The following is a 23,230-nucleotide window of genomic DNA, read 5'->3' as shown; positions in this document are numbered from 1 at the left end:
GGATTTCCCAGGCAGGAATACTGGCGTGGGTTGCCACTTCCTTCTCCAGGGGATCTTCCCGACTCAGGGATCGAACTCACATCTCCTGCATTGGCAGGCGGATTCTTTACCACTGAGCCACTAGGAAAGCCCTTGTCTCTGGATAGCTGCCTGTAATTCTTCTAATTCTTCCCGACGCCCAAAGAGCTATGATTCTGTTCAACACATGTGCCTCTGAGTAATTGTATAGTTTGCACTAAGACCAGAGGACTGGCTTTATACATCTGCCCACTTTATCGATCCCGTGACCGACCACGTCCACTAGGCATATCCTTCCCCTAGTCTCATTTAGAACATACTGGTTTTTCCAGGACTCAATGCTTTCTTTCCTGTCTTGGGCTCTTCATCTCTCTATGCTCCTTGTCCTTCCTTTCTCATTCTTCTATTTCTATCTTATAGTTTCTACCTTATCAGCACTTCCCAGGTGGCGCTAGTGGTCAAGAACCCACCTGCCAATACAGGATACATACCCCAGGAGGCGCTAGTGGTATAGAACCCACCTGCCAATACAGGATACATACCCCAGGTGGTGCTAGTGGTAAAGAACCCGCCTGCCAATATAGGAGACAGGAGGTGTGGGTTCGATCCTGGGTGGGGAAGATGCCCTGGAGGAGGGAATGGCAACCCATTCCAGTATTCTTGCCTGGAAAATCCCATGGACAGAGGAGCCTGGCAGGCTACAGTCCATGGGGTTGCAAAGAGTCAGACAGGACTGAAGCGACTTAGCACGTAGGCACCTTACATTAGCTTAGCCAACATTTATTGAGTGCCTGCTCTGCCAGACACTGTGCTGGGTGCTGAGGATACAACAGTGAGTAGAGCATAGTTCTTGCTGTCCAGGAACTCACTAGACAGTCAATATCTTAATAGCTGAGACTGCACTTGGTTTGTCGGGAATCTGCACTTTTGTCTCCATGTTTTTTCATGAATCTTTTTATTGTGCTAAAAATGCATAACATAAAATTTACCATCTTAACCATTTTTAAATGTACAGTTCAATAATGTTACATATATTCAAATCGTTATGTAACAGATCTCCAGAATTCTTTCATTTTCCAAAACTGAGTCTGTACCCATTAAACAATTCTCCTTTCTTCCCTTGTCCCAGTTCCTGGCGAACTACCATTTTGCTTTCTGTTTCTAGGAATTGGACTACTACAGATACCTTATATAAGTGATATAAGTGAAATCAAGGAATATTTGTCTTTTGTGATTGGCTTATTTCACTTAGCATAATAACTTCAAAGTTCATACATGTAGAAGCATGTGGTATGATTTCTTCCCTTTTAAAAGGTGAATAATAGTCTGTTAAATGTATCTATCTCTATCACATTTTCTTTATCCATTCAACCATTAGTGGACATTTAGCTTGCTTCCACTTCTTCAGTTCATTTCAGTCGCTCAGTCGTGTTTGACTCTTTGTGACCCCATGGACTGCAGCACACCAGGCTTCCCTGTCCATCACCAACTCCCAGAGCTCAAACTCATGTCCATCGAGTCAGTGATGACATCCAACCATCTCAACTTCTGTCATCCCCTTCTCCTCCTGCCCCCAATCCCTCCCAGCATCGGGGTCTTTTCAAATGAGTCAGCTCTTCTCATTAGGCGTTTCAGCTTCAGCATCAGTCTTTCCAATGAATATTCAGGACTGATCTCATCTTGGATGGACTGGTTTGATCTCCTCGCAGTCCAAGGGACTCTCAAGAGTCTTCTCCAACACCAAAGTTCAGAAGCATCAATTCTCAAGCACACAGCTTTCTTTATAGTCCAACTCTCATATCCATACATGACTACTGGAAAAACCATAGCTTTGACTAGATGGACCTTTGTTGGCAAAGTATTGTCTCTTCTTTTTAATATGCTGTCTAGGTTGGTCATAGCTTTTCTTCCAAGAGTAAGAGTCTTTTAATTTTATGGCTGCAGTCACCATCTGCAGTGATTTTGGAGCCCGAGAAAATAAAGTCTGACACTGTTTCCACTGTTTCTCCATCTATTTTCCATGAAGTGATGGGACCAGATGCCATGATCTTAGTTTTTTGAATGTTGTGTTTCAAGCCAGCTTTTTCACTTTCTTTTTTCACTTTCATCAAGAGGCTCTTCAGTTCCTGTTCAATTTCTGCCATAAGGGTGCTGCCATCTGCATATCTGAGGTTATTGATATTTCTCCTGGAAATCTTGATTCCAGCTTGTGTTTCATCCAGCCCGGCATTTCACATAATGTACTCTGCATATAAGTTAAATAAGCAGGGTGACAATATACAGCCTTGACGTACTCCTTTCCTGATTTGGAACCAGTCTGTTGTTCCATGTCCAGTTCTAACTGTTGCTTCCTGACCTGCGTACAGATTTCTCAGGAGGCAGGTAAGGTGGTCTGGTATTCCCATCTCTTTCAGAATTTTCCACCCTTTGTTGTGATCCACACAGTCAAAGGCTTTGACATAGTCAATAAAGCAGAAGTAGATATTTTTCTGGAACTCTCTTGCTTTTTCTATGACCCGCTGGATGTTGGTAATTTGATCTCTGGTTCCTCTGCCTTTTCTAATCCAGCTTGAACATCTGGAAGTTCTCAGTTCACATACTGTTTTGCTTTTTAATGTTTCTTTTAAAAAAAATAATTTTTTTTAATTGGAGGCTAATTACTTTACAATATTGTAGTGGTTTTTGCCATACATTGACATGAATCAGCCATGGGTGTACACGTGTTCCTCGTTCTGAACCCCCACCCACCTCCCTCTCTATCCCATCCCTCAGGGTCATCCCAGTACACTGGCCCTGAGCACCCTGTCTCATGCATAGAACCTGGACTGGCGATCTATTTCACATATGGTAATATACATATTTCAATGTTATTCTCTCAAATCATCCCACCCCCGCCTTCTCCCACAAAGTGCAAAAGTCTGTTTTTTACATCTGTGTCTCTTTTGCTGTCTCACACATAGGGTCATTGTTACCATCTTTCTAAATTCCATATACATGCGTTAATATACTATATTGGTGTTTTTCTTTCTGACTTACTTCACTCTGTATAACAGGCTCCAGTTTCATCCACCTCATTAGAACTGATTCAAATACACTCATTTTAATAGCTGAGTAATATTCCATTGTGTATATATGCCACAGCTTTCTTATCTATTCGTCTGCTGATGGATATCTAGGTTGCTTCCATGTCCTAGCTGCGATGAACATTGGGGTACACGTCGGTTCATGTAATGTTGAAGCCCGGCTTGGAGAATTTTGAGCATTACTTTACTAGTGTGTGAGATGAGTACAATTGTGTGGTACTTTGAACATTCTTTGGCATTGCCTTTCTTTGGGATTGGAATGAAAACTGACCTTTTCCAGTCCTGTGGCCACTGCTGAGTTTTCCAGATTTGGTGGCATATTGGGTGCAGCACTTTCACAGCATCATCTTTTAGGACTTGAAATAGCTCAGCTGGAATTCCATCACCTCCACTAGCTTTGTTTGTAGTGATGCTTCGTAAGGCCCACTTGACTTTGGACTCCAGGATGTCTGGCTCTAGGTGAGTGATCACACCATTGTGGTTATCTGGGTCATGAAGATCATTTTTGTACAGTTCTTCTGTGTATTCTGGCCACCTCTTCTTAATATCTTCTGCTTCTGTTAGGTCCATACCGTTTCTGTCCTTTATTATGTCCATCTTTGCATGAAATGTTCCCTTGGTATCTCTAATTTTCTTGAAGAGATCTCTAGTCTTTCCCAGTCTATTGTTTTCCTCTATTTCTTTGCATTGATCACTTAGAAAGGCTTTCTTTTCTCTCCTTGCTATTCGTTGGAACTCTGCCTTCAGATGGGTATAACTTTCCTTTTCTGCTTTGCCTTTTGCTTCTCTTCTTTTCTCAGCTATTTGCAAGGCCTCCTCAGACAACCTATTGTGAATAGTACTCCTATGAACATGGATGTGCAAATGTCTCTTTGAGATCCTATTTCAAAAAATTTTGGATATATACCTAGAAGTGGGATTGCTGGATCATATGGTGATTGTATTTTAAATTTCTTGAGGATCTTTACTGTTTTCCATGGGGGTTATTCTATTTTACCATCCCCCCCCAACAGTACACAAGAGTTTCAATTTCTCCACGTTGTTGCCAACACTTGTTATTTCCTTCCTTCCTTCCTTTTTCTCTTCTTTTTTCCCTCCTTCCCTCCCTCCTTTTCTCTCTCTCTTTCCTTCTAATACTAGCTCTCCTAATGGATGTGGGGGTGCTATCTTATTGTACTTTTGATTTGCATTTCTCTGATGATTAGTGATGTTAAGCATCTTTTCAAGTGCCTTTCGGCCACTTCTTGGCTCCATGGTTTTGGTCTACCTCTTTGTTATTTCTTGATCATTTAGTAACAATATCTGCCACTTATTGAGAATTCATTCATTTTAGATTCTTTGCTAAACCTTGCCTCGTTTAATCCTCACAACAACCTTGTCTATATTTACTCTGTCTCTGTAGATGAAGACATTTTTTTCTCAATGACTGTGGTTAATATGTGGTGGAGCTGAGATTTGAATCCAAGTTAAATGAGCCCAAAAGCTATACTCTTAATCGATACATTGTATGTGTTCTTGTTTTATTTTCACATATATGACTACAACTCCTGCATTTAAAACTCTAGCCTGGTTATATACATTACTGCCAGCCAAACATGTCTATATGGATGTCTGACAAACAACTGAAACTGACATACTCAAAACTCAACTCAGCCTCCCCTCACTAAAAAGAACTAAAAAAGGCCTTATCATTCTTCCTATAGTTCCTGCCTCAGCGACTGGTACCAGTTCTACTGAAGCCAGACCCCAGACAATGCTCCTAGATGCCTCCCTTTCCTCCACGACCTTGACATTCAATCCATCCTTAAGCCCTAGTGCATTTACCTCCTAAGGAAGAAAGAATGAAAACAAAGCATAAAACGTTTTTGTGCCTCGGTCCCTGTCTACCTCTACAAGACTCTATTGCAATACTACCTCTCAAACCTGACCTTACAGAAATATAGAACAGCACACAACCAGCCGGTTTGTGACTCTGTGCCTCTGCCTTGCATGAATATGCCCTGTCTTTGCCTGTCTAATTCTGGGGCCTCAACTGGAATGACCTGTATAATTGGGCTCTCACTCCACGAGTTTTTTAATCCTCTAGGAGCTAAGGCTATGCTGCTTCACATGGTGGTCTTAGGTTCCCCAGCAGTAAGAAAGGGCAAACCCCAATGTACAACTAGTTTCAAGATTTCAAGATTTTGCTTTCATCATCTCGGCCAAAGCATGTCACACAGTCAAGCCCGTGGTCAATATAGCAGAGGATTAACCATTGTTGGTGATTAATATGACAGTATAGCACTGTCCTCTCTCTGGTACTTGTGATTTGTGTTCCTCCTACGTGCAAAATATACTTACCTTTCCTAAGACCTCAGATATTTCATCCAATTATAGCCTCAGCTCAATGTCCAGAATTTTGTCATCTACAGTCACACCCAGAGGTAGCTTCTCATAAAACATTTTGCATTTGTTATCTACTGCCACATAACAAGTTACCCCTATACTTTAGATCAGATCAGATGAGTCTCTCAGTCATGTCCGACTCTTTGCGACCCCATGAATGGCAGCACGCCAGGCCTCCCTTTCCATCGCCATCTCCCAGAGTTCACTGAGACTCATGTCCATCGAGTCAGTGATGCCACCCAGCCATCTCATCCTCTGTCGTCCCCTTCTCCTCCTGCCCCCAATCCCTCCCAGCATCAGAGTCTTTTCCAATGAGTCAACTCTTCGCATCAGGTGGCCAAAGTACTGGAGTTTCAGCCTCAGCATCAGTCCTTCCAAAGAAATCCCAGGATTGATCTCCTTTAGGATGGACTGGTTGGATCTCCTCGCAGGCCAAGGGACTCTCAAGAGTCTTCTCCAACACCACAGTTCAAAAGCATCAATTCTTCGGTGCTCAGCCTTCTTCAGAGTCCAACTCTCACATCCATACATGACCACTGGAAAAACCATAGCCTTGACTAGACGAACCTTTGTTGACAAAGTAATGTCTCTGCTTTTGAATATGCTATCTAGGTTGGTCATAACTTTCCTTCCAAGGAGTAAGCGTCTTTTAATTTCATGGCTGCAGTCACCATCTGTAGTGATTTTGGAGCCCAGAAAAATAAAGCCTGACACTGTTTCCACTGTTTCCCCATCTATTTCCCATGAAGTGGTGGGACCGGATGTCATGATCTTCGTTTTCTGAATGTTGAGTTTTAAGCCAACTTTTTCCCTCTCCACTTTCACTGTCATCAAGAGGCTTTTGAGTTCCTCTTCACTTTCTGCCCTAAGGGTGGTGTCATCTGCATATCAGAGGTTATTGATATTTCTCCCGGCAATCTTGATTCCAGCTTGTGATTCATCCAGTCCAGCGTTTCTCATGATGTACTCTGCATATAAGTTAAATAAACAGGGTGACAATATACAGCCTTGACGAACTCCTTTTCCTATTTGGAACCAGTCTGTTGTTCCATGTCCAGTTCTAACTGTTGCTTCCTGACCTGCATACAAATTTCTCAAGAGGCAGATCAGGTGGTCTGGTATTCCCATCTCTTGAAGAATTTTCCACAGTTTATTGTGATCCACACAGTCAAAGGCTTTGGCATAGTCAATAAAGCAGAAATAGATGTTTTTCTGGAACTCTCTTGCTTTTACCATGATCCAGTGGATGCTGGCAATTTGATCTCTGGTTCCTCTGCCTTTTCTAAAACCAGCTTGAACATCAGGAAGTTCACGGTTCACATATTGCTGAAGCCTGGCTTGGAGAATTTTGAGCATTACTTTACTAGCGTGTGAGATGAGTGCAATTGTGCGGTAGTTTGAGCATTCTTTGGCATTGCCTTTCTTTGGGATTGGAATGAAAACTGACCTTTTCCAGTCCTGTGGCCACTGCTGAGTTTTCCAAATTTGCTGGCATATTGAGTGCAGCACTTTCACAGCATCATCTTTCAGGATTTGGAATAGCTCAACTGGAATTCCATCACCTCCACTAGCTTTGTTCGTAGCGATGCTTTCTAAGGCCCACTTGACTTCACATTCCAGGATGTCTGGCTCTAGGTCAGTGATCACACCATCGTGATTATCTGGGTCATGAAGATCTTTTTTGTACAGTTCTTCTGTGTATTCTTGCTTCTTAATATCTTCTGCTTCTGTTAGGTCCATACCATTTCTGTCCTTTATCGAGCTCATCTTTGCATGAAATGTTCCTTTGGTATCTCTGATTTTCTTGAAGAGATCCCTAGTCTTTCCCATTCTGTTGTTTTCCTCTATTTCTTTGCATTGATCGCTGAAGAAGGCTTTCTTATCTCTTCTTGCTATTCTTTGGAACTCTGCATTCAGATGTTTATATCTTTCCTTTTCTCCTTTGCTTTTCGCTTCTCTTCTTTTCACAGGTATTTGTAAGGCCTCCCCAGACAGCCATTTTGCTTTTTTGCATTTCTTTTCCATGGGGATGGTCTTGATGCCTGTCTCCTGTACAATGTCACCAACCTCACTCCATAGTTCATCAGGCACTCTATCTATCAGATCTAGGCCCTTAAATCAATTTCTCCCTTCCACTGTATAATCATAAGGGATTTGATTTAGGTCATACCTGAATGGTCTAGTGGTTTTCCCTACTTTCTTCAATTTAAGTCTGAATTTGGCAATAAGGAGTTCATGGTCTGAGCCACAGTCAGCTCCTGGTCTTGTTTTTGCTGACTGTATAGAGCTTCTCCATCTTTGGCTACAAAGAATATAATCAATCTGGTTTCCGTGTTGGCCATCTGGTGATGTCCATGTATAGAGTCTTCTCTTGTGTTGTTGTAAGAGAGTGTTTTACCCCTATACTTAGTGGCTTAAAACAATGCAAAATAATTTATTACCTTCTTGGCTTCCCTTTCAGACAGGGCATCAGAGGGTATAGTTTGTCTCTGTTCCATGATGTCTGGGGCTTCAGTTGGAAGACCCTTTCAGTGAAGGCCAGCGTCATCTTAAGGCTCTGTTTACTCACATGTGTGGCTTGTAGCTGTTGGCTAGGAGCCTGTCTGTGGTTGTCAGCTAGAACAGCCACACTAATCTCTCCGTATTGACTAGGCTTCCTCACAACACAGCACTGCATTTCCAGGGCAAGGGGAGAGAGAGAGCGAGAGCAAGAGCAAGAGCATGTGAGAGAGGGGGCCAGGCAAAAGCTGTTACCTTTCGTGACCCAGCTTCAGAAGTCATACGGCATCACTTTCACCACATTTTATTTGGCTGAGGCAGTTACAAAAGTCCACCCAAGCTCAAAGGCAAGGAACATGGATGCCACCATCTTGAAGAGACTTGTCAATGTCACATTGTGAGAACAGCATATAGGATCATCTATATATTAATGTGCCCATATTTGGAAAAATGCAATCTGCCACACAAGTTATCTAGTACTGCCCTCCAACCACAATGGTGATATGGGGACAAGATAACTACAGTAAACACTCCCACTTGAAAAGAGAGGTACAAAGGAGTCATTGACCCATAGCAACCATAGAACCACCTGGATATGTGCTGCCAGGTCCCCCTTTCCTTGGAGCAGAGAAATCCTTGACTCAATCCTCATTCTATTCCCTGGGAGTGGCTTCCTAGTTTACTGTTATTCATTGTTCTTATTTTCATCTTCTGGGCTCTTGACATGGCCCCATGGGTCATACTTTTATTTTTAAAAAAAGGCCTATGTTTGCAGCTTAGTGGCTTTCTCAGCCTGCTCCCTCCCTACGCACAGAAAGTTGGGGGCCCAGTTGGAATTTGCAAATGGAGCAATCTCAAGCCTTCTTAGATCTATTTGAAGGGGTTTTGCTAGTTCAGTTCTCTTAAAAATATGGGTTCAGCATTTGAGTCATTTCTAGTGAGGTGGTGAACCTAGAGCCTGTTATACAGAGTGAAGTACGTCAGAAGGGGGAAAACAAATATTGTGTATTAACACATATGTATGGAATCTAGGGAAATGGTACTGATGAACCTATTTGCAGGGCAGGAATAGAGATGCAGACATAGAGAACAGACTTGTGGGCACAGCAGGGGAAGAAGAGGGTGGGATGAATGGAGACAGTAGCATGGAAACATATACATTGAAACTGAAAGTGAAAGTGAAGTTGCTCAGTCATGTCCGAGTCTTTGGGACCCCATGGACCCCATGGTCCAACTCTTTGGAACCCCTGCCAGACTCCTCTGTCCATGGATTTCTCCAGGCCAGAGTACTGGAGTGGGTAGTGGTTCCCTTCTCCAGGGGACCTTCCCAACTCAGGGACTGAACCCAGGTCTCCTGCTTTGCAGCCAGATTCATTACCAGGGAAACCAGGTATCTGAGCTACCAGGGAAACCCTAGCATATACATTACCATGTGAGCACATGCACACACATACTTTTTTAATTATTATATTGTAGTATATTTGTACAGAACTTAGAGTGACTTTTAAAATTTATTTAATTGGATAATTGCTTTGCAATGTTGTATTAGTTTCTGCCGTACAACAACATGAATCAGCCATGAGTATACATATGTCCCCTCCCTCTTACCGTCCCCCGTCCCACCCCTGTAGGTTGTCACAGAGCACCGGGCTGAGCTCCCTGGGTTATATAGCAACTTCAGTTGGGGGCGCAGTAAGAGGGAGGGGACATATAGAACATTTATAGATTCAAAGGAATAAAGTATGGGGTTCATATGAATCTGAGTCCGTAGAATGCAAGTTATACCCACAACATTTTTTGAGATGGGCTTCTTTCTACTTTGGATAGCATGTCAAGGGCTGGGGACAATGCCTTTTTTCTTTTTAAATTGAAGCGTAGTTGATTTGCAGTGTTTCATTAGTTTCAGGTGTACAGCATAGTGATTCAATATGTTTACAGATTATACTCCATTTAAAATTATTATAAAATATTGGCTATATCCCCTGTGCTGTACAATATATTCTTGTAGATTATTTTATGCATAATACTTTATACCTCTGTATTGCCCCTCTTCTCTTCCCTCTCCCCACTGGTAACCACTAGTTTGTTATCTATATCTGTAAGTCTGTTTCTGTTTTGTTAATATTAGTAATTTGTTTTATTTGTTAGATTCCACGTATAAGTGATAACATATGTATTTGTCTTTCTGTATTTGACTTAAGATTCAGTGAGAATAATACCCTCTGGGTCCATCCATGCTGTTGCAAATGGAAAAATCTCATTCTATTTTTATGACTAATATGCCATTGCATCTTCTTTATCTGTTCATCTGTTGAATGGGCACTTAGATTGCTTCCATATAAGTGCTGCTATGAGCATTGAAGTGCATGTATCTTACTGAATTAGCATTTTTTTTTATTTATTTTTGGCTCTGCTGGGTTGCTACTCAAGCTTTTCTCTAGTTGTAGGGGAGGTGGGGGTTGCTCTCTAGTTGTGATGTGCAGGCTTCTCATTGTGGTGGCTTTTCTTGTTGTGGAGCATAGGCTCTAGGGTGTGTGGGCTATAGTAGTTGTGTTATGAGGGCTCAGTAGTTGTGGCTCCCCGGCTCTAGAGCACAGGCTCAATAGCTGTGGTGCAGGGGCTTAGTTGCCCTGCAGCATGTGGGATCTTCCTGGATCAGGGACTGAACTCTTGTCTCCTGATTGGCAATCAGATTCTTTATCACTGAGCCACCAGGGAAGCCCTGAAACAGTGTTTTTTACTTCATTGGATATGTAGCCATGAGTGGAATTGCTGGATCACATGGTATTTCTATATTCAGGCTTTTTAAGAACCTCCATACTGTTTTCCATAGTAGCTACACCAATTTACATTCCTACCGACAATGTACTAGGGTTCCCTTTTCTCCACATCCTTGTTAACATTGGTCATCTGTAGTCTTTTTTGATGATAACTATTCTGACAGGTGTGAGGTGATATCTCATTGTGCTTTTGACTCGCATTTCTCTGATGATTAGCTGTGTTGAGCATCTTTTCATTTGCCTGTTGGCCATCTGAATGTCTTCTTTGGAAAAAAGTCTATTCAGTTCTGCCCACTTTTAAATTGGATTTTTTTTTATGTTGATTTGATGTTGATTTTGATGTTGATGTTGATGTATGAGCTGTTTATATATTTTGGATAGTAACCCCTTAACAGTCATATCGTTTGTAAGCATATTCTCACATTCAGTGTATTATCTTTCCATTTTGCTGATGGTTTCCTTTACTGCATAAAGCTTTTAAGTTTAATTAGGTCCCAATTGTTTATTTTTGCTTTTGTTTCTTTTCTCTTAGGAGACAGATCCAAAAAACATACAGGTATGATTTATGTCAGTGTTCTGCCTATATACAATGCCTTTTTTTCCCTATTTGAAAAGGTCTCTTAAGCACCAACTTATATCTTTCTGGGGTCTTCACAAAGGATCTTACGTTACACTCTTAATCTTTGCTGGCTCGGAAAACTAGAAATGCAAAAGTTTTATTTTCTGACCCAGAGAATCCTGGCTCTTCTATATTTCCTCTAAAATTCCATTTGCAAATGCTGCTCGGCTCACCTCTCTCTTTGTGTACATTATCACATGCGGCTAAATGTTAAATGGCACTATCAGCATTCTGCTTGACTGGACGTTCTCCTTAGGTAGATACACAAGTTCATTAGGTACATATTTTCCATCTTCTGTTTACTGCAGATGACAGTTTTGCCAATTGTTTTTTACGTATATGACACGAGATGTCATTTTCTAACCTTCTATTACAGTTTCCTCACTACTCTTAGAGATTCTACTTTGTTCACCCATTTCCCAACCTTTACTAACATTTTCCTAGCTGTTTTTCTAGCCTCTCCCCACAACTCAGTCCCAAAGTTAATACACCTGTTTTAGCTTTTTCCTTTCTTCTTTTCTTTTTTTGCAAAAGCACATTATTTTTAAGTACCAGTTTCAGTGGTCTAAGATGGCTCTACTCGTGTATCTGGGGCCTTGGCTCTGAAGGTTGAAATAGCTGGACTGTCTTGGCCCTTCTCTCCACATGCCCTCTTATTCTCTCTCAGGATTCAGTCAGGGGAGTGGCAGGGCCACTATATGTATAATGAAATAATATTGGACCTTACACAACTTTCAAAGAGTTGGAGAGAAAGAAGATCTGAGAAACTGTCACTAAGTATCTATGCTGAAGTGCTGGCTAGAGTGGACAAATAGGAGATTACAGGGCCATCTGAGAAGCTAAGCATGTTTAGTCAGTGAAGTGAAACAGTGAAGGGGGAATTAGTGGAGACAGGAAAGCTGGGCCTCAGTATTACTCTTTTTGTGGCTTCACAGCTAAAAATATGTTGGGGGTCCTGGTTAACAAACAAAAACCTGGTGGAACCTAAAAGTAAATCAAGATGGAATCCTAAAATCATGTGCAGGTAACCCAAAGAGAGGCAAAAAAAAAAAAAAAAAAAGAGAGAGAGAGAAAGAAATGAAGTAACAAGAAACAGAGCCTTAAAATACATGAAGCAGAAACTTATAGACAGGAGAAAAACAATAGATAGATTATTCCCTGGTGGATCAGTGGTAAAGAATATGCTTTCCAATGCAAGAGATGCAGGTTCAATCCCTGGGTCAGGAAGATCCCCTGGAGAAGGAAATGGCAACTCACTCCAGTATTTTTGCCTGGGCAATCCCATGGACAGAGGATCCTGGCAGGTTACAGTCCATGGAGTTGCAAAATAGTCAGACACGACTGAGTGACTAAACAACAACAACGTGGAAATAGCTCAACACTCCTGTCTCAGTAACTGATGATCAAATAGACAGAGAACCAGTAAAGGACCTAGGAGACCTGAACTGAACTGTCAACAAGCACATCCCAAGTGACATTTATACCACACTTCACCCAACAACCCCAAACACACATTCTTTTCAAGTGCCAAGACAGACAGAACATATTCTGGGCCATAAAACAAGTCTTAAGTTCAAAAGCGTTTAAATGATGAAAGTATAGTCTTTGATAATGTTTTTGGTTAAACTGTATTCTCCCAAGACATATATTGTAGTCATACCTTAGAATGTGACAGAATTTGGAAATAGGATCATTGCAGATGTAATTAGTTAAGATGAGGTCATCCTGGAGTCCGGTGCCCTTAATCAAATATGACTGGTGTCCCTCTAAGGAGACACATGAAGGTAGAATGCCATGTGACAACAGAGGCTGAGACTGAAGTGCTGCAGCTGCAAACCAAGGAATGTCAAGGATTAGTAGCAATCACCAGGAGCTAGGAGGAAGAAAGGAAGCATTTTCCCCTATAAGTTTTACAAGGAGCATGGCCCTGCTGGCACCTTGATTTCAGGCTTCAAGCCTCCAGAACTGTGATATGATAAATTTCTGTTATTTTAAACCACCCAGTTTTTGGTACATTGTTATGGCAGCCCTGGGGACCTAATACAGACCATAATAGAAATAAGCTAGGAATCAGTAACAGAGATGAAGATTTGCACTTCTGGAAAGGTGGAACTGGTATACTTTTCCCTATTCTTCCCACTAAGTGTAGTTAAAAACCATGTACATTGCATATAAAAACAAAAACAAACAAACAAAAAAAAACACAGGACGACTCTAAATGATCTTCTCTGAAATAGAAGAGAAAGACCTGCTGGAGACCTTAAAACCTGAGATGAATTTCCTGGGTTTCTCTTCATATGTCCCAGACTGAAGACTGGAGAAACTAACAACCCAGAAAAGCCAATGAGTGCAAACAAAGAGTCTCAAGAAAATCCTGCTCTCTTCAGCCAAAGACCAGGAAGGGGACAGCCTAGCGAGACAGAAAACTTTTAGACAACTGTGTAACATGCGAACACTGCAGACAAAAGCTCTGGTTCCATCCCTACCCACGGCAGATAAGGCTGAGTAGAACACCTTGCAACCCCACCTTGACAGACTGTAATATGGTGTCCCAGCTGTTGCTGCTGGGGTAATGTCAGAGAAGCTGACTCAGGAGCTGGGACTGTTAGACTCACTGGGCAGTAACAATCTCCTTTCCCTCTACCTCTTAACCTCTCTACCTCCACACAGAAAGTGTAGACTTCCACCACCACTTAGCAGTAACGAGGTACCTTTACTATTTTCTGCTAGAGTGGTGGCAAGGTAGCCTAGTGGACATTAGAACACCCCCCTCCACCCAACCCTAATATGAATGAGGCAGCACCCCCTCCCCCATTCCCGTGCTAGAGCAGTGTCAGGGGAGGCCTCCTAAAGCAAAATTTATAAACAAGATCCAGGCCTTATAATACTTAAAATATCCAGGTTTAAACAGCAAGTTTCTCATCATCCTGAGAACCAGGAAAATCACAACTTGAATATGACGGCAACAGTCAGATGAATCAGATGTCAGAATTATCTAACAAGGATTTTAAAGCATTCATTAAAAAATGCTTCAATAAGCAATTACATACTTTCTTGAAATAAAAAATAGAAAAATCTCAGCAAAGAAATAGAAGCTTAAAAAAGGACTAAGTGGAAATTATAGTACTGACTGAAAATATGATAACAGGAAATTAAAAAAACCCCACTCATTGGATGGGCTCAATAGCAGAGTAAAAAAGACAAAGGATAAACTCAGTGAGTTTAAAGAGAGATTAATAGAATTCGCCCAATCTGAACCATAGAGAGAAAAGAAATTAGAAGACTTAGAACTTCAGAAAGGAAAGAAGAACATCAAAATGGGTAAAAATAGGGACAAGAATAATGGACTATCTTATTTTTGTGTGTGTTTCTTAAATCATATTTTATGGTTAAAGCAAAAATTATAACACCATCTGATGTGGTGTTTGTATATGTAAAGGAAATATTTAAGACAATTATATTTTAAAAATGGGCAGTGTAAAGGGATATAAATGGAAGTAAGTTTCCTATGTGTCACTCAAAGTAGACTTTGGTAAGTTACCTATGTATATTGCAGTTCCTAGAGCAATCATTAAAAAAAATTATTCAAAATGCTTTTAAAAACATGATACATAAATCAAGATGGATTCCTGAAAATTTTCAAGTAACCCACAAGAAGGCAATAAAAGAGTAACGAGAAACAGAGGAAATGAACAGAAAACAAATAAAAAATAGCAGACTTAAAACCTAACCTAGCAGTGATTACCTTAAATGTAAATAATCTAAACACAGTAATTAGTGAAAAAAAGTCTCTTCAATAGATGGTGTTAAGAAAACCAGACAGCTGTAAAAAATGAAACTAGACCACTTTCTACATCATTACACAAAAATAAACTCAAAATGAATTAAAGATTTAAATGTAACACCTGAAACCATAAAATTCTTAGAGAAAAACACAGGCAGTGTAGTATGCCCTTTGACACTGGTCTTAGCAATATTTCTTTGGAAATGTCTCGTCAGGCAAGGGAAATAAAAAGCAAAAATAAACAAATGGATTACATTTTAAAAAGCTTTTTCATAGTGAAGCAAACCATCAACAAAATGAATAGGCAACCTCTTGAATGGGGGAAGATATTTGCAAGTGAAATACCTGATAAGAGGTTGGTATCCAAAATATGTAAAGAATCACACAACTCAATATTTTAAAAACCCAGTCATATTAAAAAAAATGGGCAGAGGACCCGAATACACATTTTCCTGAGAAAGACAGAGAGCCAAAAGACACACGAAAAGATGCTCAACATCGGTAATCGTCAAGGAAATGCAAATCAAAACCACAATGAGTTATCATCTCACACCCGTCAGAGTGACTGTCACCACGATAACAAGATCAAGTGTTCGAGAGGGTGTGCAGAAAAGGAGACCTTCATGCACTGTTGGAGGAAATGTAAAATTGGTACAGCCACTATGAAAAACAATTAGGAGGTTTCCTCAGAAAATTAAAACTGGAACTACCATGTGTGTGTGCTAAGTTTCAGTCATGTCCGACTCTTTGCGACCCCATGGACTGGAGCCCACCAGGCTCCTCTGTCCATGGAGATTCTCCAGGCAAGAATTCTGGAGTGGGTTGCCATGCCCTCCCCCAGGTGATCTTCCCAACCCAGGGCTCGAATCCAGGTCTCCCGCATTGCAGGTGAATTCTTTACTGTCTGAGCTACCAGGGAAGCCCACAATGGAGTATTACTCAACCATAAAAAAGAATGAAATCTTGCCATCTGTGACAATATGCATGGACCTAGAAGGTGTTGTACAAATTGAAATGTTAGAGAAAGCTAAATACTGTGTGATATATATATATATAGTGTGAAGTCTATAAAATGAAACAAATGAACAAATGAAACAAAACAGAAACAGACTCATAGATAGCAGAGAACAAACTAGTGGTCTCCTGAGGGGAGGGGAGTAGGAGGTTGGGTGAAATAGGTTAATGGGATTAAGAGGCACAAACTTCCAATCGTGAAATAATCACAGGGATGTAATATACAGCACAATAATATTGCAATAAGTTTGTATGGTGAGAGATGGTTACTAGAATTATTGTGGTAATCAATTTTTAATGTATATAATGTTGAATCACTATGTGGTACACCTGAAACTAATATATCAACTATACTTTGGTAAAAAAAGAAAACTAAAAAAAAAACCCCAAACCTATTAAAAGACAGAGATTAGCAGAGTGGATTAAAAATATTCTCCAACTATGTATGTCTATAAGAGACGCACTCACTTCATATATAATGACATACGTAAGTTGAATGTAATACAATGGAACAAAGCATTCGAAGCAAATATTAATTTTAAAAGAAAGCAAGACCAACCGTATTTATATCAGATGTAGTAGACTTTACTTGGTAGACACAAAGAGGCACATTACATAATGCTAAAAGGATCAATCCACCAGGAAACCAAATGATTCTAAAATATACATGCCCCAAAACACACAGCCTCTAAGTACATGAAACAAAAATGATATAGAGAATGTAAAATATGACAAATCCACAGTTATAATGTGGGACTTACTAAATGCCTATCAACAGGAGATTCAGTAAATAAAAACTATGCTACACTCACGCTTATGCAGTAACTTAAGTGAAAGACTTGGAGCTACGTATTAACAACGTGTACTTTAAAAACATAATATTGAGCAAAACCCAGTAAGCTGCAGAATGATAGAATTTATTTGAAGTTTGAACCATGTTTATGGGTAACCGTTTATGTAGTAGTAGCAGTATAAAATCCTGCATGAAAGAGAAAAACATTTAGGATAGTAGTACCCCTGTGGGGAAAGGGAGGTGAATGAGACCATGAAAGAATATGAAAGAGACTTTGACTTCATATTTCATATTTTATTTCTTAAAACCAAGTCTGACTCTTCTTTTACCCCTTCCTTTCCTTCGCTTCCCATCTCTTCTATAAATATTTAGTCCTAAAGTCAATAGATGGGACAGAGCAAGATAGCTGTCCAAGCAGAGGAGTGGTGCTGGGTCGGGCTGCTCAGTTGTGGTAAGGGGGAAAACCACAGATGAAGGCAGCCTGGGGTGGAGTCAGAGCCTGAGAAGGATGTTTTTCTATGGGGGTTGATATGGAGAAGGAATCGGCAACCCACTCCAGTATTCTTGCCTAGAATAGATGCCTCCATAGATGGAGGAGCCTGGCGGGCCACAGTCCACGGGGTCAAAAAGAGTTGGACATGACTGAGCGACTTCACTTACTTTCTTTGATTTGGTGTAAAGAATCAGAATCCAGGACTGAGCGACTTCACTTACTTTCTTTGATTTGGTGTAAAGAATCAGAATCCAGGAGGAGAGAGGAAGGCATTACATTTATGAGCAGATTACGAGCAGCTCAGTGTGGAGTGTCAGAGCCCAAGCAGGTCAATGAGGGTATTTTCATGGAAGGGTGGTCTAGCATGGGGATTGAGGGCATGAGTAGGAAGGAGGATTAGCAATGTGTGGGACAGCATGGAGTATCAGAGTCTGTATTAGTTTTCTTGGGCTGCTGTAACAAAGCATCACAAACTGGATGGTTTAAAACTACAGAAATGTGCTGTCTCAGAGTCTTGGGGGCTACAAGCCTAAAAGCTTGGTGTTTGTGAGGCCATGGTCCCTCTGAAATCTGTAGAGGAATTCTTCTTGGGCTCTTCCTGGCTTCTGATGTTTATAGCAGTCTTTGGTATTCCCTGACTTGCAGCAGCACAGCTCCAGTCTCTGCTTTCATTGTCACGTGGAGTTCTGGTGTGTAGTACCAGGGCTCTTCACGTGTTTGTCTTCTAATAGAAAAGACACCAGTCATAGCAGATTAGGGGCTGTAGCAAAGTATAGAAAAGACACCAGTCATAGCAGATTAGGGGCTGTAACAAAGTATTTGGAGAAGGCAATGGCACCCCACTCCAGTACTCCTGCCTGGAAAATCCCATGGACAGAAGAGCTTGGTGGGCTGCAGTCCATGGGGTCGCAAAGAGTCGGACACGACTGGGCGACTTCACTTTTACTTTTCCCTTTCATGCATTGGAGAAGGAAATGGTAACCCACTCCAGTCTTCTTGTCTGGAGAATCCCAGGGATGGCGGAGCCTGGTGGGCTGCCATCTATGGGGTCACACAGAGTTGGACACGACTGAAACGACTTAGCAGCAGCAGCAGCAACAAAGTATTACAAACTGGATGGTTTAAAACCACAGAAATGTGCTGTCTCAGAGTCTTGGGGGCTACAAGCCTAAAAGCTTGGTGTTCCTGGGGCCATGGTCCCACAGTTCAGTTCGGTTCAGTCGCTCAGTCGTGTCCGACTCTTTGTGACCCCATGAATGGCAGCACGCCAGGCCTCCCTGTCCATCACCAACTCCCAGAGGCACTCAAACGCACGTCCATCAAGTTGCTGATGCCATCCAGCCATCTCATCCTCTGTCGTCCCCTTCTCCTCCTGCCCCCAGTCCCTCCCAGCATCAGAGTCTTTTCCAATGAGTCAACTCTTCGCATGAGGCGGCCAAAGTACTGGAGTTTCAGCTTTAGCATCATTCCTTCCAAAGAAATCCCAGGGCTGATCTCCTTCAGGATGGACTGGTTGGATCTCCTTGCAGACTCTCAAGAGACTCTCCAGAGTCTCTCACGAGTCCTCCTGAGAGGGACTCTCAAGAGTCCTCTCCAACACCACAGTTCAAAAGCATCAATTCTTTGGCGCTCAGCTTTCTTCCCAGTCCAACTCTCACATCCACACATGACCACTGGGAAAACCATAGCCCTGACTAGATGGACCTTTTTGGGCAAAGTAATGTCTCTGCTTTTGAATATGCTATCTAGGTTGGTCATAACTTTCCTTCCAAGGAGTAAGCATCTTTTAATTTCATGGCTGCAATCACCATCTGCAGTGATTTTGGAGCCCCCCAAAATAAAGTCTGACACTGTTTCCACTGTTTCCCCATCTATTTCCCATGAAGGGATGCCAAAACTAAGACCAGATGCCATGATCTTCGTTTTCTGAATGTTGAGCTTTAAACCAACTTTTTCACTCTCCTCTTTCACTTTCATCAAGAGGCTTTTGAGTTCCTCTTCACTTTCTGCCCTAAGGGTGGTGTCATCTGCATATCGGAGGTTATTGATATTTCTCCCGGCAATCTTGATTCCAGCTTGTGCTCCTTCCAGCCCAGCATTTCTCATGATGTACTCTGCATATAAGTTAAATAAGCAGGATGACAGTATACAGCCTTGACGTACTCCTTTTCCTATTTGGAACCAATCTGTTGTTCCATGTCCAGTTCTAACTGTTGCTTCCTGACCTGCATGTAGGTTTCTCAAGAGGCAGGTCTGGTGGTCTGGTATTCCCATCTCTTGAAGAATTTTCCACAGTTTATTGTGACCCACACAGTCAAAGGCTTTGGCATAGTCAATAAAGCAGAAATAGATGTTTTTCTGGAACTCTCTTGCTTTTTCCATGATCCAGAGGATGTTGGCAATTTGATCTCTGGTTCCTCTGCCTTTTCTAAAACCAGCTTGAACATCTGGAAGTTCACAGTTCGCGTATTGCTGAAGCCTGGCTTCGAGAATTTTGAGCATTACTTTACTAGTGTGTGAGGTGAGTGCAATTGTGCGGTAGTTTGAGCATTCTTTGGCATTGCCTTTATTAGGAATTGGAATGAAAACTGACCTTTTCCAGTCCTGTGGCCACTGCTGAGTTTTCCAAATTTGCTGGCATATTGAGTGCAGCACTTTCACAGCATCATCTTTGAAGATTTGAGATAGCTCAACTGGAATTCCATCACCTCCTCTAGCTTTGTTCACAGTGGGCTTTCTAAGGCCCACTTGACTTCACCTTCCACGATGTCTGGCTCTAGGTCAGTGATCACACCATCCTGATTATCTGGGTCGTGAAGATCTTTTATGTATCGTTCTTCTGTGTATTCTTGCCACCTCTTCTTGATATCTTCTGCTTCTGTTAAGTCCATACCATTTCTGTCCTTTATCGAGCCCATCTTCGCATGAAATGTCCCCTTGGTGTCTCTAATTTTCTTGAAGAGATCTCTAGTCTTTCCCATTCTGTTGTTATTTTAACTAATTATATCTGGAATGACTCTGTTTCCACATAAGGTCACATCCTGAGACACTGGGGGTGAAGACTTCAATATATCCTTTCCTGGGGACACAATCCAACTGGTAACAATCTGCCCTTTGCCTCCCCCCTAAAATTCATGTCTTCTCCACATGAAAAATACATTTATCACATTCTAATCGCCCCCCAAGTCTTAACGCATTTTAGGATCAACTCAAGTCCAAAATCACATCTAAATATCATCTAAATGAGGTATGGGTCGATCCTGGGGTAAAGTTTCTCTCCAGCTGTGAATCTGTGAAACCTAGAAAACAGTTACCTGCTTTCAAGAAATAACAGTGGGACAGGCATAGGACAAACATTTCCATTCCAAAACGGGGAAACTGGGAGGAAAAAAAGCTGTTGCTGCTTTAAAACAGTTTGTAACACAACAGGGCAAATCCCATTAGGAATAACGGGTTTAGAATAATTCTCTGTGGCTCTATCCACTGGCCCACCTCAGCTCTAGGTGGCAGCCCACCATCTGGAAAGAAGAGGTGGCCAGGCCCCCTGGCTCTCGGGGGTGTCCCCAAGCCCTGCGTGGAGGTTCTGCCCCTCAGACCCGAGCAGCTATGCTGCCCTCTGCTGCTGAGGACTTAGCCCCGCCCTCTGTAACCGGGAGGAAGCCCTGCCCTCAGGAAAGGAGGAAGTCTGAACCTTGAGCCCTGTGCAGAGACTCCAACCGCTGGACCCAGGAGAGAGCCCCACTCTCTGGAACCCAGAACATGGACAGTCCCTGGTGGCCACCTGCCTCCATCATGGGCAGGAGGCCTGCCCTCTGCAACCGAAGGAGCAGCTCTGCCTTCAGAGAAACAGGAGGCAGCCTGGCCCTCTGCACCCTGGGTGGTAACTTTGCCCTCTGATCTTTGTGCAGTGACCCCACTGTCTGATCTCTGGGCAGTGACACATCCTCTGATCTTTAGACAGAGATCCCACAATATCAGGCCTGGACAGTGACCCCACCCTCTGATCATTAGGCAGTGACCTCGCCCTCTGATCATTAGGCAGTGACCTCGCCCTCTGTTCTCTTTGGAGTGACCACACTCTCAGGCCCGGACTGTGGCCTCACCTTTTGATCTCTGGGCAATGACCCTACCCTCTGATCTTTGGGCAGTGACTACCCTCTCAGGCCTGGGCAGTGACCCCAACTCTGATTATTGGGCAGTGGCACCACACTTCAGGCCTGGGGAGTGATACTACCCTGTTATCTCTGGACAGTGACCTCACCTTCTGATATCTGGGCAGTGACCTTGCCCTCTGTTCTCTTTGGAGTGACCACACTCTCAGGCCTGGACTGTGGCCTCACCCTTTGATCCCTGGGCAATGACCCCACCCTCTGATCTGTGTATAGTGACCCTGCCCTCTCAGGCCTGGACAGTGACCATACCCTCTGATCTCTGGGCACTGACCCCACCCTCTGATCTCTGGACAGTGACCACATCCTTTCAGGCCTGGACCAGCCCCACTATAGGGTTCAGGAGTGACCCGAACTCTCAGGCTTGGACCATGAACCCACTCTCTGATCTGTGTGCAGTAACCCCACCTTCTCAGGCCTGCCCAGTGACCTCACCCTCTCTCTCTCTCTGGTTAGTTACACCTCCCCTTTGGCCTGGAGACTGATCACACCCTCTGATCTTTGGGAAGTGACCTTTCCCTCTCATATGAAGGCACTGACCTTCCCCACCCTCTGATCTCAGGGCGATGACCTCAGCCTCTGATCTCTGAGCAGTGACCCCACCCTCTGATCTCTGGGCAGTGACCCTACCCTCTGATCTCTGGTTAGTGATCCCACCATCTGATCTCTGGGCAATGACCTCAGCCTCTGATCTGAGCATTGACCCCACCCTCTGATCTAAGGATACTGACCCAACCCTCTGATCCCTGGGTAGTGACATCACCCTCTGATCTCTGTGCAGTGACCCTGTCCTCTCAGACATAGACAGTGACCCCAGCCTCTGATCTCTAGGCAGTGACCTCACCCTGTCAAGCTGGACATGACTTCACCCTGTGATCTCTGGGCACTGACCTCAATCTCTCAGTCCTGGAAGTGACCCCACAGCCTCAGACCTGTGCACTTGACCTCATCTTCTGATCTGTGTGCAGAGATAACACTCTCTGATCTCTGGACAGTGACCCTGCCCTCTCTGACCTGGACACTCACCCCACCTTCTGATCTCTGGGCAGAGATCCCACCCTCTGATCTCTGCACAGTGACCCCACCCTCTCAGACCTGGACAGTGACCTCATACTGTGATCTCTGGACAGTGACCCTCCCTCTGATCTCTGGGGAAAGATCCCACCCTCTGATCTCTGCGCAGTGACCCTACCCTCTGATCTGTGAACAGTGACATCACCTCCTAATCTCTGGACAGTGACTCTGCCCTCTGATCTCTGGGGAGATCCCACCTCTGATCTCTGGGCATGAACCCATGCTCTGATCTCTGGGTACTGACATCACTCTCTGAACTCTGGGCAGTGACTCCACCCTCTGAACTGTGGGCAATGACCTCAGCCTCTGATCTCTGAGCATTGACCGCTCCCTCTGATTTAAGGATAGTGACATCACCCTCTGATCCCTTGGTAGTGACATCACCCTCTGATCTCTGGACAGTGATCTCATCCTCTGATCTCTGGGCAGTTACCTCACCCTATGATTTCTGGGCAGTGACCCCACCCTCTGGTCTCTGGGCAGTGACACCCCACTTTGATCTCTGGGCACTGACCCCAC

Source organism: Bubalus kerabau, chromosome X, assembly GCF_029407905.1.
Source record: "Bubalus kerabau isolate K-KA32 ecotype Philippines breed swamp buffalo chromosome X, PCC_UOA_SB_1v2, whole genome shotgun sequence".
Lineage (NCBI taxonomy): Eukaryota > Metazoa > Chordata > Mammalia > Artiodactyla > Bovidae > Bubalus > Bubalus kerabau.
The sequence above is the reverse complement of the archived record's forward strand: the minus strand, read 5'-3'. Positions refer to the sequence as shown.